Below are 14,406 nucleotides of genomic sequence, written 5' to 3' on the forward strand. Positions count from 1 at the left end.
CTTGGAAGGTTTATTTTTGGAAGAACAAGATTAATTCATGAACGGTATGCACACTAAATTCACCATGGAGTGTGACCTACCAATGCCAGGACCAAACAATGGGAATAATTGTGGTTTGCCAAACTTGGAAGCATCAGGCTTGAATATATCAGATAGACTAAAATTTAAGAGTAAGAGTAAGAGTAAGTAAATTTAAGACTAAGAGTAGAGAAAACTTGGAAAATCATGGGTTCCTTGAAGTCTGTTACTTCAAGGAACCCATGATTGGGAACCCATGATTGTCTGTAATTCAGCCCAATTACTTCTCAGAATTATTGCTCAGAGGAAAACTTGAAGATGGAAGTGTTATGTGCTCTGCCTTGACAATGACAACTGCCACAAAATCATGGGCTTTTTAATTCTCATCACCCAATGTTACTTTTGAATTCCCCCAAACTTCCCTTTCATTCCTAATGAAGCTATAGTTTCCAAGAGTTTGCAAGTCTCCTTCACCACCACTTCCTCCTCCTACCCTGCCTTTGCCTCTGCCCCTTCTCTTCTTCCTCTCCTTAAACTATATCCTGTTAAGTGTAAACCAGCCATTTTATCCCTTCAGCCCTGCAAGCAGCCATCTCATGAAAAAAAAAATTAGAAGTACAAATTATCCACTTCAATGAGTTAATAACATCTTAGCTGTGACCTCTGCAGGCGTTGAAAGCCATTTTTTTAAAAAAGGTGCCTTAAAAATAAGATTCCCAAAGTTGGACTTATTATAGTAAAAATGTTACCACAATAAATATTGGGAAACAGTCAGAGGTGGTATTCAGCAGGTTCTGACCAGTTCTGGAGAACCGATAGCAGAAATTTTGAGTAGTTCGGAGACCCGGTAAATACCACCTCTGACTGTCCCCACCCCCATCTATTTTCTGCCTCCCGAGTCCCAGCTGACCAGGAAGAAAAGGGGATTTTGCAGTAGCCTTTCCCTGGAGTAGGGTGGGAATGGAGTTTTTACAGTATCCTTCCCCTGCCATACCCACAAAGTCATGCCCATCAAGTCACCACACCCACCAAGCCACAAAACCGGTAGTTAAAAAAAATGGAATCCCACCATTGGAAACAGTCTTATCAGATGATATGATGATTAATTCTTGGACTGATATAATAGACAGCCAAAGGATTATCAAGTTTATCAATGTTTGATGTGATAGTCCTTTGGCTGTCTATTATATCAACCCAAGAGTTAATCATCTTATTATCTGACTGAACAGTTTCCCAATATTTATTATAGAAATATTTTAACTAATTAGAGATAGATAGATGACTAAATGATGGACAGACAGCAGACTAGACAGATAGGTAGAGATGAAGATAGACAGATGATTGATAGATAGAACACTTTAAAAGCAATCTGGCTTTGAAAGGCCGGTTTGTTATATGGCAGGTGAACTCAAAGGCTCTGACCTTGAAAAATTGAAGTATCATCTTGCAGACATTTTTCCAACTGTCAGCAATCAAGTTCCTGGTTTTGCTGTGCTGTCATTTATACTAATAAAGAACTACTTAAGTTCTTAGTTGTAGCTTTGGCTTTATTTTGCTGTAACCTTTTTACATCTAATATCTTTTATTACTTTATTATACAGTCTTACCATTGTTATTTTATTGTATTTTATGACACAGTGTATGTTATGACCTGTGGTAACAGGAATAAATGTATTTATTGTTTAAAACAAGTTTACCATGTTGCAATTTTAACCCTTCTGTGGTCTTCAGATTCTACAGATTTTGGCATGGTAGTTAAAACAGGAAACTTTGGTCTTGAAACTGGAAATCTTTATTACAGTCAAAGAACAGTAGCAAACTGTGTTCTGATGCAACCTTCTTCATCTTTTCATAAGATAAGTTATATTTATCATAGAAAGTGGAAAGTCAACCTTTCTCCCAATTAGGAGTTCCAGTAGATTCCAGAAGTCCAACACTGTATCTCCATTGAAATCTTACTGAAAAGAAGTCATCTGCAACAACTGCTCATTTCATCTATTTTATTTATATTTATGGCAATAGCAATAGCTGTCAGGGTTAGACTTACAGTGCTTTATTGTCCTCTCTAAGCGATTTACAGAGACAGCATATTGCCCCCAACAATTTGGGTCCTCATTTTATCCACCTCAGAAGCATGGAAGACTAAGTCAACCTTGAGCCTGGTGAGATTTGAACTGCCAAATTGCAGATAGCCAGCAGTCAGCAGAAGTAGTATGCAGTACTGCATTCTAACAACTGCATCACTGTGGCTCATACAATATTCTCTCCAATTGTCAATTTGAATGAGCTGACCACTCTAGAAACTAAATATATCTAAATACAGTTATACTAGCATTAAGATAAAGGTCCACACACACATACATGCTAGTCGTTTCCGGTTCTGGGGTCAGTGCTCATCTCTGTTTCTAAGCGTTTCAAAGCCAAAGAGCCAGTGCTGTCCAAAGACTTCTCTGTGGTCATGTGGCCAGCATGACTAAACGCCAAAGGCACACAGAGCACTGTTACCTTCCCACCAAGGTGATCTCTATTTCTCTACTTGTATTTTATGTGCTTTTGAACTGGCAAAAGCTGGGACAAGTAACGGGAGCTCACTCCATTAAATGGCACTAGGGATTCGAACTGCTGAACTGCCGACCTTCTGATCAACAAGCTCAGCATCTTAGCCACTGAGCCACCACGTCCCTTTATACCAGCATTAAGGAAAAGTAAAATGCAAAGCTGAAGGTACACTTGTAGAACTTACACTTGTAGAACTCAACCAGATATTTCCACAGAATCCTTTTCCTCCTAATAAGCAGGACAGATTTAATCATTTTATGCTTGCTAGTTTATTTACAGATAAGCTTCCAGACCCCAATTCAAAACACCAGTTGTCATGCCTAAAGCCATATACATATAACATAATCTTGACATATATCAGCCACCACTTTGACAAAATTTGTTCTGAACAATTTGGGAGAAGTCCCTCAAATGGGGCATGTGGACAAAACAGCTGGTTTTCCCTGTGATAATCCTAGCCTCTGAAATTCACTCATCCCAGAACAGTGTTTCTTAACCTTTGCAACTTTAAGATGTGGGGACTTCAACTCCGAGAATTCCCCCAGCCAGTATGGGAGTTGAAGTCTATAGCTTTTAAAATTGATACGGTTTGGAAACATAGCTAGAGAAGTACATTTAACTCTCCCCTATGTGGATTTTATTTTCCTCTTATATATAGATACTCAGCTTTGTGTTTGTTCCCTGTCTAGATTCTCTAATGGGGCCAGGTAATAGATATTGTGAAATACTAATAAAGGAGAATATTTGTAGTTTAGGATTGACATGAGGAATTTTTGGTGCTCTTTGAATTTGGTTGTTTTCTTGCAGATGTTTCATTACCCAAACTAGTTTAGAACAGGGATCTCCAACCTTGGCAACTTTAAGACTGGTGGACTTCAACTCTGGGGAATTCTGGGAGTTGACATCCACCAGGCTTAAAGTTGCCAAGGTTGGAAACCCTGGATTTAGAATATAAACTCCTTAGTAGTACTGACGATGTTACTTAGTTAGGATGATGAAACATCTGCAAGAAAACAAGCAAGCTCAGGGCCCTTCATGTTGTGAAATGAATAATGCTAGTTTGAAAATGAGCAACATGTTTTTTGTCACTTTAAAGCAACAAACAATAGCAACTTTTGTGGAAGCTCTAAAATTTACAACAGTTTTTTTTAAATATATATATTTTAAAACTTATTCTTAAAAAAAGGAAGGTGTGAATCATATCCTATTCCCATTTTCTTTCTATATTACTTTCTGTCCTCTTTTGCTACCTGATCAACCATATATTAAATATGGCCTTTTGTTCTTTTTAATATTGTAATCATTTCGTGTCTCAATGCTGTATCCTTTTATTTATTCTATTTTCAGCCTTTGTATACCCAAACATAGGATGTTTTAGCTTAGAAGACAGCCCCAAAACACTTTGTCTCTTGGATAATCATAACATCAACTGTCTTTATACATTTAATATAAGAAAATTATGTGTTGAAGTTAAGCCAGCTTGTAATTAATAATGTAGCAAACTTGGTGAATGGTAACGAAAGCACATCAAACACCTTTGTTGCCCAATGGCTATTTATTGTGTTTCCAGCAAGAGCTACCAAGAATGTTAAATTATTGCCTTTTTCCCTTGGTTATGGCCCTTCAGTTTTAAAAATATAAGATGCCGTTCAAGACTATCATTAACCAATTGATTGATTGATCAAATTGCAGACTTTAGAATGCTTTGCTGTGTTAATGGTAGAGATGGGCCTTGTAAAGATTAAGATTCTTCTTGATGGAAAGACAACACATATTTGTTGTCCTCACATAAAAAGATAAAATGTTATTTTCATTATTATATAGGATATAGAGGCAAGTACAAAATATTTTTTCGAAATGTTGCAGAAATGAGACCAAATCAACTCTTTGTCGAAGGGAAAGGTTTATTGCGCAAGGTTCAGCAGTGATAGCTCAAGCAGAACCTGAACCCCGAAGAGCAGTTTGTTACACGTTTTTATACTTTATCAGGCAGGATATTGATCATTCTCCTAAATACACATTCTTCCCGTGTCACATATGCCTTGTAAACATTAACCCTAGTGACAGGATATCTTGATTGCTTTATGAGGATAGAATCTTACCAATTTCCTGCCTAGACCTAGTCAAGTAGATAAGGTATTCAATCCCCTGTGGAATGGATAAGGCTCGGGGCATTCTTGTCTGCCTTAACTTTACATTTATGCTAACCTTTTACTTTAGTAACAGTTCTCATTCAATACTGTATGTTGAAATAAAATTTGCTTGGGAAGAAAATAAAAAGCAAGATGGTGGTTACAAATCTGTGGTTGCCACTGCATTAATGAAGAGTTATACTTTTTTTAAGAGGTATACTTTTTTTAAGAACACAGTGGCTCAATGGCTAAGACCCTGAGCTTATCGATCAGAAAGGCTGGCAGTTCGAATCTCTAGTGTCATGGAATGGAGTGAGCTCCCGTTACTTGTCCCAGCTTCTGCCAACCTAGCAGTTCGAAAGCATGTAAAGATGCAAGTAGAAAAATATGAACCCTATTACCTTTGGTGGGAAGGTAACAGTGTTCCATGTGCCTTCTGCATTTAGTCATGCTGGCCACATGACCATGGAGACATCTTTGGACAGCGCTGGCTCTTTGGCTTTGAAACAGAGATGAGCACACCCCCTAGAGTCGGGAACGACTAGCACATATGTGTGAGGGAAACCTTTACCTTTATATATTTTTTATCTGAATCAATGTCACCAGCATATACAAAATAGACTTTGTGTATTGATTTGAGACTGCCAACTGAATAGAAGGTAATATGAGTAGCACAGTGCTGAACTGTGGAGTCTTTGTTTCTCTCTGAATTTAGTTGTTTGCTTGCAGATGGAAACAACATCAGAGATAATCAAGGAGTCCACTGCCATCTCAATTTATAAAATACAGACAACCAGACAGACAGAAACAGATGGAGGCCTCTGCTTTAGATTTTTTTTTAAAAGAATAAGATTTCTGGGAACATTTCACTGCAAGATGCATGAATATCTTGTGTTTCATTACAGAAACATGTTTCCATCAGTTTACATTCACTCTGCCTTCAAATTCTTTAGTATTATCTTCAGGGATAATTTCAAAAAAGAAGTCTTCCATGGATCTTTCCCTTTCCTTTCTCTTTCCCTTTCCTCCCCTTCCCCTTCTCCTCCTCTCTCCTGTCTCCTCTCCTCATGATTTTCCTCCCCACCATCTTCAGATCGGCCAATGTGAAAATATTCCATTATCACTGGGCAAAACATTGATTTTAAAAACGTAATAGTCCATTATACATTCATTTTAGGATATTTACAATTTGCAGGGCTGTTGAATTATATTTCTGGCCTATGTCATATGTCCTATGTTCAGACGTAAGTTCATACTAATCCCGTGTGGATCTGCTATAAACCTTCCCACTCTCTACTTAAAATGCACAGTTGAAGAACATATTTGATCAGTTTCTTGAGCTGAAAATTATATCAGATCTGCATGTTAATCTGATAAATTAGTCCAAGCATGTTGGGTTTTGCAAACATTCTGAACTGTAGGACAAATATGCTAAAAATGTTCCTTCATGTGAAGAATAAGATTTCACTGACAGAGAAAAAACAGCTTGGTGGAAAATACATTGATTAAGTGTTTCCTTTACAACCCACCTTACTAAATTTAAGGAGATTTTGAAAAGACACTTGAAATGTCAGACTAGACAAGCAAAACCTAATCTGTGATTCAGCATCAAAAATACAGATATCGGCATGTTTGGAAACTCATGAAAGACTCAGAAAGCCAGGTGCTACCTACCTGAAGATGGGAGGAAAAAAGGATTGCTACCAAAAACTTGGAAGACTGTTGGTAGTGAGTTGTGTCAGCTTGGTGCGTCACAAGCAGTAAACAAGACATTTTCAATTTCATCTTCATCAATCATGACCCGCCACTGTTAACACAGCCCACCAACCACGCCTTTATAGCTTGCCAAATACTTGACAAGAATCTTATTTTATCTGCATGTGTCGTCATGTGTAGATGTGAAGATATTTCCTAACATATACTAACCTCAAAATAATTATGATGAGTACGGATATATTTGGAAAGTTGTTTGTTAGCAAAATATCCAGACACATTTCTATTGGAGGAACACGCAAACACAACAAGGGTGTTCAGAAAAACAGTTTCAATGCACAGAGTTCATACAGCATACTTCCCTGGGTCTGTTAAAGATTTAGCAACACATATGCATTGTATATAAAGTTAGTTTTAACCTTAGTTCTTATGTATTATACTGGGTTAATGTCTATGGAGATCCTCAGTCATCCAAGTCATAGCTGTCCCACAGGTGCTTTTTCAAGAGCATATTGGGCTTTGAAAATGTTTACAATTCTTGAAAGAGCATCATTAGGGTATACTGGGTTAACTTCATATCAACTTAACTATGTCATGTTGGTAAAGGTAAAGGTTCCTTTCGCACATATGTGCTAGTCGTTCCTGACTCTAGGGAGTGGTGCTCATCTCCATTTCAAAGCTGAAGATCCAGTGCTGTCCAAAGACGTCTCCATGGTCATTTGGCCGGCATGACTAAATGCTAAATGTTACCTTCCCACCAAAGGTGGTTCCTATTTTTCTACTTGCATTTTTATATGATTTCAGACTGCTAGGTTAACAGAAGCTGGAACAAGTAACGGGAGCTCACTCCGTTATGCGGCGCTAGGGATTCGAACCGCTGAACTGCTTACTTTTCCGATCGACAAGCTCAGTGTCTTAGTCACTGAGCCACCATGTCCCTAATGTCGTGTTGGCCAATAACATATAGTTTATTATTATAAACCATTATAAAATTATTATTATTATTATATCTTTCCACCAGGAACATAAAACAGTATATGTATCACTCTTTCTGCAAATTTTATTTTCATAACAATAACTTATGATATAAGGTGTGATGAGGGTGATAGATCCCAGGGCTATCAATAAGCATCAAAAGCTGAGAAGACCTGAACCCTCGAATGTAGATTTGAATCTAGGTGGTATTAGGTGAACTTCTCTGTTAGTCCAGCATTTTCACTTCTATATCATACAGGTTATTACTAATACACTTAAGTAGTAGATTCCTACATTCAACAGAGGAGAAATTAGATAACTGCTAAAGTCCTTTCCAAATAATATATAATAATATATTCTGGAGCAGAGCTGGCAGCAGATTCGGATAGTGATGAGGTTGGGAGGAACATGGGCCAATCCTGGAGTCTGGGGAAGGCTCTGATGAGGGCTCTGTGTCAGAGGCAGAGAGGGAGGTCAGAGCCGTATGCCAGTTATCAGTTGCCTTCAAAGTCAGACATCAGTGAGGCAGACAAACAACTGGAGCCTATTCCCAGTGTGCGCATGTGCAGAGTCGCCAGACAAAGGGAACAGCTAAAGAACAGGGGTTGACTTGGGAGTAAGGCACCAGTGGACGATGAATGGCCCCTCCCAGAGGAAGCAAAAAGGGAGTGGAGTTTGCAGAAGACAATTAGTTCGCTTAATTGGTTTGTGACTTTTCAAGACTCCTTGCCAAGTTTTGCAGATATCGGCCTGTCCACTCTCCAAGAGAGATAAGGTCTGTGACTGTAAATCCTTCCTTGAAAGACTTTGCTGGATGTGAATGAGCAGAATTCACTGTAAATTAATAAAAGGGGTTTTTGTCAGGACAAGGAGTTTGCTTCATGCTCTTGGGAAGCCTAGGTGAGAAAAATTTCCTGTTCTTGTCCAACACTGTTCACCACTCAATGGTATTCATTTGGTATGAATTCTGGAAAGAGGGACTCTGTGTCCACATGCATGTATTCTTTCACACAATAGGAACCCAGAATTATTCTAGTGGAGTTGTAGATATTACGGTTATCAGGAATATAGTCCCACTGTCCCTTTGTGTATTAGGTTGGATCCCGACTTAGGAATGTTTCAAGAATATCTGCCAAAATAAATTTGGTAAGGAAATAATAACCAGCAAGACTCATAGGTTTAAATCTTTCAATTCTTCATGTGTGGATGAAACCTACCTGTTGTTATTTCTAGAAGCATATTTACATTCTTCTCTCTTAAAACCATAGGTTTGAAAGCAATGAAAATTTTGAAATGTATTACAGGTAAGCCTTAAGTTAAGACCACAATAGAAACCTCAAATCATGTGTCATGATGGTCGTAAAAAATTACGACCAAAATTGTTTTATGACTTTTTTTTTCAATTGTCATTAAGTGAATATAGTGGTTGTAAAATGATCACCAAAGTTCTTAAGCAAACACCAGAGTCATTAAGTAAACCCATTGTCCATAATGAGCATATATTTTTTTGCTGGAAAGCAAAATTTAACCAGTTTCTGATTTTTTTTATAAAAAAAATAATCATAGGAAATCATAGTTGCATGACCTAGTTGCATGGCAAATGGTTGTAAATATGGTGCCAAAAATGCAATCACATGACCATGGGGGGAATATTGGAAAATCAAATCTGGGTCCTAAGTACCTTTTCATGGTTCCATCATAATTTTGAATGGTTGCTAAGCAGCCAGTATAAATTGAGGACTATCTATAGTAATAGCAATACCACTTAGACTTATGTATATACTTGCCCATAATTATTTACAACACTTTCTAAATAGTTTACAATGTCAGCAAATCACCCCCAATAATCTGGGTCCTCACTTTACCCACCTCAGAAGGAATGGAAGATTGAGTCAACCTTGAGCCGGTCAGGATCGAACTCAAGGCTTTAGTCAGAGTTATCCTGTAATACTACATTCTAACCACTGTGCCACCAGGGCTCTTATAGTATACATTGCATGCATTCAGCTGGAACAAGTCAATGGACAGAAGAAAACCACTACTGAACTATCTCCTGTCTGACTGGATACTTTTGGAATTAAATGCCCATATCCAGCCCTTTGCAAATGAAGATTTTTTTATTATTTTCTTCCTGATAGCATTTGGTCTTTTCCCATGATTGAAAAAGAAAACATAAAATAAAATAACAATGTGAACTTCAATTGAAGTTAGGTATTTTTGGAACAGGATAATAGCTCTAGGTGATAATCTAAAGTGAACACAACATTTCCCTGTGAAGCCTTGTGGCACTGATTTGTTAATGCTGCAGTGGAATAGAACAAAAAAAAAAACCCAACACAAAAATAGCATTTATCTTTCCAAAGTGTAGTAAGAAATTTAAAAGAAAAACCCTGAAGTCCACACAAAGACGTGTTCTGTGGTGCTTAGATAAATTTGGCTGTGATAAAACGGTTGTGCTTTCTCCATTCCTGTTTTCTTGTCCCACTAGAAGAAAGCCATTTTGTTCCTTTACAAAAAAAGTATTGGCAGTAAATGAGAAATGTTTCCTCCTCAAATGATCACAGAAAGAAAATGTCTCCGGATGATCTAACATTTTGCAAAGCACACAATATATCTGCAAGGAGAAGAGATCCTTGATCCCCTTCGCCTCAGATGAACTGCCATGAAGTTTTCTTGGGAACCGTCCTTCTTCCTCCGCTTTTCCACCAGGGATTCCACATTGCTACCGCCAAACCTTCTCACAGGAGCTTTACATGGGACTCTCTTTTGAATGATGGGTTTTGAGACTTGTATGAGACATGCACCAAAGTCAAGATGGGGACCTCCACTGTTGCAAAATCAAGTTGTGGGACCACAATTCTGGGAGCTGGCTTTGAAGTATTTCTAGCAGGACCAACAGATTCTATAACAGCTTTGTTCCCTATGCCATCCATCTGGTAGACTTGCAAGATTCATTTTTCTCCACATCTATACATCTGAACTAGACTGTGTTGTTTCTCTAGATTATATAACATATATGGGTATATGCATAATTTTGTATTTATTTATTCTGTCATGGTTACCAGTATGTATATCGGAGGTGGTGACCCTTTGAGCGCTGTATGCAACAAAATTTCTTTTTAATATATGCTGATTAGTAAACATTCAAAGCGACAATAAAATTATTCCTATTCCTATTCCTATTCCTATTCCTATTCCTATTCCTATTCCTATTCCTATTCCATTCCATTCCATTCTATTCTATTCTATTCTCATTAAAGTTCTTTCTATTGTTTATGTTAAAAAAAACTAGATTTGTTTGCACTATCATGGACACCATCTTCACTTTTTTTAACCATATGCCTGTGAACACCTCTCTCTATATATAGTATGTATAGCACCATAACACATACATACACACACGGTGAAATTCAGCAGGTTCTGACAGGTTCTGGAGAACCGGTAGCGGAAATTTTGAGTAGTTTGGAGAACTGGCAAATACCACCTCTGGCTGGCCCCAAAGTGGGTGGGAATGGAAATTTTACAACATCCTTCCCCTGGAGTGGGAAGGGAAAGGGGATTTTGAAGTATCCTTCCCCTGTCCTGTCCACCAAGCCACGCCCACAAAACTCGTAGTAAAAAAAAAAATTGAATTTCACCACTGAGATATATAGAGAGATTTCAAGGTTCAAGGTTCAAGGTTCATTTTATTTATATGCCGCCCTATTCCCAGGCGGGACTCAGGGCGGCGCACAAACCCAAGGGAGGGGAAGGGAAACCCAAGAGCTACAACAAAAAAGTACAAGGGAATTTAAAACAACCAACAGCCACACGGTTCGAGAGAGGAAGGGAACTCATCGACCCCAGGCCTGCCGACACAGCCAGGTTTTAACGGCTTTTCGGAAGGCCTGGAGAGAGGTGAGGGTCCGAATCTCTGCGGGGAGCTCGTTCCAAAGGGCCAGAGCCGCCACAGAGAAGGCCCTCCCCCGGGTGGTAGCCAGATGACATTGGCCAGTAGACGGAACCCGGAGGAGGCCTAATCTGTGTGATCTAATGGGTCTTTGGGAGGTAATACTTGGGTGAGCTGAAGAGCCACAATAGGAATTTGAAAGGGTTGTTCTTTTAATGTATGTTTAAGCTACTCTAGAATTTATAGTAATTGATTTCCATGTGTTTCAGAAAAAGTTGGATGCTGAATTTTCAAGAGTTAGAGGAGTCTTTAGAAGCTGCAAGAAAGGAGCACTGGAGCACATATCTCCCTTCCACTCTCAGGCTGCTCATATCTGTTCGGCTGCCTAAGAATTCGTATTCTGATATGCTGCTTTTTGCCTTGCATCCATTTTCAGAGAAGTTTTCTGAGTCAAATCACCCCATGCCCTTTTTGGGACTTAAAATAATGTTAGGGAAAACCACTCTCTGTTTTAAACAATTTGGCAGAAATAAAGATGGATCCTCGGCCTCCCAATAACCCCTTAACATGTTGACAATATGCATGAAATACTAGCAGATTATGCCCGAGGACCTTTTTTTTTCATCTGCACTCATTTATCCTCTGCTTCATATTTCAAAAGGATTCTGAGAAATAGATTAGGACGTGAGTACGGGGTCCCTTGAATGCAGAGTCTGCCGTCCAGTATAGTTAGTCCTCGACTTACAACAGTTCATTCAGTGACCGTTCAAAGTTACAACAGCACTAAAAAAAAGTGATTTATGACCATTTTTTCGCACGATTTGTTGCAGCATCACCACAGTCGCGTGATCAAAATTCAGTCACCTGACTCATAACGATAATGGTGTTGGTGTCCTGGAATCACGGTGGTCATATTTTACGACCTTCTGACACGCAAAGTCAATGGGACAACCAGATTCACTTAACAGCCATGTTACTAGCTTAGCAACTGCAGTGGTTCACTTAACGACGGTGGCAAGAAAAGTCGTAAAATGGAGAAAATTCACTTAGCAACAGAAATTTGGGACTCAGTTGTGGTCATAAGTTGAGGACTACCTATATCAACCAGTGCAAGGTCACTTCACTTGGCTAGGTGGCTCAGTGGCTAAGATGCTGAGCTTATCGATCAGAAAGGTCAGCAGTTCGGCAGTTTGAATCCCTAGTATAGGTCTCCTGTGTGAGCAGAGGGTTGGACTAGATGACCTCCAAAGACCCTTCCAACTCTTGTTACTGTTAATTGTTTATTGAGCTGAATAGAGATAGCTAAAGAGCCAAATGAGGTTTAGGAGCCATAAAATGCCCAGGTCTGAGCTAGAAGAATCCCCTGCTTATGTTCCCAGTAACTGGCTGGAAAGGGAAGAACAGCTTTCTGTATATATATCGGTCAAGGGATTCAGAACAATGCAGGGCAAAGACACACCATCTCTTTAAAGCTTTGCACAAAGTTTGTCTTCTGGCATTTTAGAATTCATGATGTAATGTTCGTTTTTTTTCTTCCCCTTGGCTTTTCTTCTAACTCAGATCGTTCTTTGGCACTTCATGCTTAATTATAATAAAGCTCCATTACTGATACTTTTAGAAGAATACAGATTGCAATGCTGTCCTCAGCGGAAATAGCAGCGTCTTTAACCTTTGTCTGCAAAGAGTTATTTAGCTCACTTTTGGGCTGCAGAAGGTCATTTTTAATCCTGGCTCCAGTGATTTCTACAGATGGGCCATACGCAGAACAAGCAGTTTGGTCCGCAGATGTGGGCTGCACGGAGCTAGGATGCTACAGCAATTTAGCCTTTTTTTTCAGAGTGAAGCGAAAGAGCTGAATATCCTTTGCTCAGGCTCTGTATCATCAACTAGGCTTTCAAGCCCATCTCTCTTCTGTTAAGTTGTTTACAACTTCAGTCTTCAGCCATTTATCTAAGTCAGCACATGTACTAATTTTTATGCAATCCTATCTTTTGCCCCCTTACTTGCTTATGTCAGCACAACAAATATCATTACTCATAAACATGTTTTGCATAAGGACCTACACTAACGTTTAAGTAAATAGAATATGGAATGCAAAACAACACAGCAAGTTTTTTTTAAAAAACAAACAAACGAACAACCATGGGAGGCTGCCATGCTGTAGAGTACCAGCCTTCTGCCTTGAGCATTACTTTCATTTGAAAGCATGTCTCTGGATTCCACAGGGACTCTGAAGTTGTAAGGAATGAAAATAGTGGGTGGTTAACATTTGTTGTGTTTGGAAGTCTTCCCATCTGCCCCAAAGGAACCAAGGTTGGGTATTGAGTAATCTGCATTTGATCAGGGGAGTGACCCAGGTTCAATAATTTGAATTGTGCTTTGGGGCCAGTTCCTTTCTCTCAGTCTACCAAGCATGATTGTTTTGCGGAGAATTACAATGAAGGGTGATCCCTCAATATTTATTTATTTATTTATTTTATTCAGTTTGTCAAACATGTACAAGATAACAGGTGTTAAGTATAAACATGGACATGAACAAAGGAAATGAGTACAAATAAATGGGGACAGTAGGACAGGGATAGTAGGCACGCCCCTTAGGAATGGAGTGAGGTCCATGGTAAACAGTTTAAGGTTGAAGCTGTGGGAGTTTGAGGATGTAACAATGGAGTCAAATGGAGCATTCCAGGCATTGACCACTCTGTTGCTGAAGTTGTATTTTCTGCAATCAAGTTTGGAGCGTATAACCTTGAGTTGTATCTATTGTTTCCCCGTGTATTATTGAGGGTGAAGCTGAAGTAGTCATTGACAGGTAGGACATTGTAGCAGACAATTTTGTGTACTATGCTTAGGTCAGACCATAGGCAGAATAGGGTGTCTAAGCCCTAAATTTCAAGCCTGGTGGCATAAGGGATTCTATTTTGAACAGAGAAGTAGAGTAATCTTCTTGTAAAATGCCTCTGGACTCGCTTGATTGTATTAATGTCTGATATACAGTGTGGATTCCAGACAAACGAGCTATATTCGAGAATTGGTCTGCCAAAGTTTTGTGTGCTCTAGTTTTCAGTACAATGTTACCAGAGAAGAAGCTTCACAAAATTAGGTTAACAACTCTTAATGCCT

This window comes from Thamnophis sirtalis, unplaced genomic scaffold (genome assembly GCF_051295495.1).
Source record: "Thamnophis sirtalis isolate CommonGarterSnake01/CBP01778 unplaced genomic scaffold, rThaSir2_p1.2 scaffold_2, whole genome shotgun sequence".
NCBI classification, from domain to species: domain Eukaryota; kingdom Metazoa; phylum Chordata; class Lepidosauria; order Squamata; family Natricidae; genus Thamnophis; species Thamnophis sirtalis.